This window comes from Rhea americana, unplaced genomic scaffold, assembly GCF_003343005.1.
Source record: "Rhea americana isolate MKP2758 unplaced genomic scaffold, rheAme1 scaffold_213, whole genome shotgun sequence".
NCBI classification, from domain to species: domain Eukaryota; kingdom Metazoa; phylum Chordata; class Aves; order Rheiformes; family Rheidae; genus Rhea; species Rhea americana.
In genome coordinates this window covers 278,517-281,116 of record NW_028186289.1, presented here as the reverse complement: position 1 = coordinate 281,116, position 2,600 = coordinate 278,517, and positions in this window count along the sequence as shown.

The window sequence follows — 2,600 nt, the reverse complement described above, 5'->3', positions numbered from 1 at the left end:
TATAGAGTAAACATGCAATTTGTATAAACTAGCACAATGCATTCCAGGTTGTGCATCACAGAAAAAAAGCATAGTGAATAATTTGTAATGAATTTTATCTTTCCTTCGCTCTAAGAACTTTTCCCAGTACCTGCAGTATTCTGAAACACAATGTTTATTTCAAATTTGTCAAAATATTTCTGCTAATTATTCTTAATTTGAGAGGTGTTCTTTGTAAAGGCTTGATGTTGCCTATTTGAGTTGTATAAATTGTATTGCGTGGTATGCTTTTCCTCCTGGACGAGTTCTTTGGTGCTAAGACATTTACTAATTCAAAATGTGTTTTCTGTGAATAACCTCAAACTATTTGCTTAAAGTAATGTTTCASAAATTTGGAGAAAAATTCATGTAGAACTCTCTTCTGTAGAGAACTTTAGTGTTATGGCCATATTCGTAGTGTTGCCACTTCACTGTTTTGTTATGAAACTCTAACATCTGTTTGCAATACTATATGAAAATCTGTACTTYCATTTGTTTCTAAAAGATGTATTTCTCACTGTCATAAGGAAGTAAAAAGGCTGACAAATACACCTTGAGGTATAGATGGTAAAAGTAATGCAAAACCTAACCCATGAGGCAGACCTGGAAATCAAGGAGCTGTCCTTTACTTTCTGTGTCTTGATTCGTTCCTTTTCCATTAGTTTGTTCCTTCCCTTCCTTCCCCTGTCCCATTCACCTTCTTATTTTTTAACAAATTCTTTACCTGATCACCCTTTTGTTATTTTGAGAACAGCCACATAGAGGCTTCTGGTATCCACCTTTTGTTTTTTTACAACTGACCAATGGAAAGGGGTTAACAGTGACATTACTGCTTTAAATCGCATTGCGAGCACAACTGCTTGGACCCCATGTTATCTTTTCTGTGATGTTTTCTTACTACCTCCTTTCCATCATATTTCCTGATCCATTTTCTCTCTCTCTCTCTCTCTTTTTTTTATTTTTTTCTTTCTTAACTTGGATTGGTACTGGTACGCCAGCTAATGCATATTCCAGCAGCACTGGGGAGAAGATCAGAGAGGTTTCCCTCAGACCCACGCTTCAGGTTGGATTTTGGGGGAGCCCTCCTAGGGGCTCTCCATAGCRTTGTAGGCTTGGGAGCAAGTCAAACAGCAGCTGCTGTGCTGAGGTTGCGCCGTGCAGTTCATTGAGGGGTGCCAGTTAATCCAGATTTCAAGTGTGATATGGGTGTGTGCATGGCAGGGTCCAGCCCGCTCGGAGGCAGGCTGCCACCGCTGATCCCTTCGCGGAGCTGGCCCTGTGGCAGCGTCAATACGTGGCTCAAGGGGCAAGGACGAYGGTGTGCTGTGGTGGAAGGAGAGGGCTGTGCTCTGGGATGTGACAGTCTGCTGCACCCCTATTTATTGGTGGCAACCCGTCGGGGAATATGTAGTTCTTGTGGACTGCAGGGCGTTACTTCTCCCACCTCAGCCTCGTGTGTTGCAAGAGCTTCACAAAGCAATAGTGTGGGAAAGGAAACGCTGAATGCTGCAGCACTTCCCCAGAGGACAAAAGCAAGCTCTGGAAGTTGAAAGTGCTTGTCTCTCTTCTCTCCCTCTCTTTTTTTTTTCCTCTGGCAAACCACTGCTGGGTGGTAAAACCCCGATGGGTGCTTGGCACCCTGCTCCCGGAGAGGCAGTGAGACGCAGGGAGGACTCCCTGGTGGTGCTGGAGCTGGAACGTGCAGATGTTTCATATGCCCGCAACTTGAAAATTGAGCCCCCCCTGCCTTTGCCTCTTTGGAAATATTTTTTTTCCAGTAACTGAAAACAGAAATATTTTTAGCTCAGGGATTTGTTATCTTTTTTTTGCCATTTTTATTCCCCTCCTTTCTTCCACCTTGAAATATTTACCTAAAGTCCCAACAGAAAGGTGTGGCTTCCACAGAGACCTAAACTAGTAGCCCCGAGATTAATTCAGCAGTGTTTTAAATAGCAGACTGCCCTCTGCTATRCCCGAGGATGCATGGAAGAGAGCCGTCTGCTAGAAAAGATTGGGGAAGGGGCAGCAAGTAGAAAATCCCAGAGGTATTCTGCTGTTGAAAGCATCTTTGCCAAAAAAAAAAGGGGGGGGGGGGGAAGAAAGAAAAAAAAGAAAAAAGAGAGAGAGAAAGGTGTAATGAAGTGTAATGAAAGGTGCAATGAAATGAGGCTTGGGGAAAGGCAAAGAAGGAGGGAAATGAAGTTGTGTTCGGGCTACGTTAAGTTTGCTTTCTCTGCCGGCTGATCTTTGCGCAGGTGCCCTTCCTCGGGCCGTACGAGGCCGCGCAAGCGGCCGATGGCGCACTATGCGCCGGAGGAGCGTGCTGCAGAGCCCGCGGCGTCTCCCCTGCTCCCCGCTCTCCTCATACCCGGTGCCTCCTCCTGACAGCCGATACCACGGAAATACCAGACGGCAGATGTTAAACACAARCGTAAGTGAAAGGGAGGGCTGGAGACAAGAGACAACGGATGCTAGGAGATTTGGTGAAAACCCTCTCTTAATCTGCCTGAATAATGTCGCCCGCCCTGGGGCTGGGGGCTGCGGCGGGAGGAGGAAAGCAAGGGCCGCAGCGCGGGCAGCGA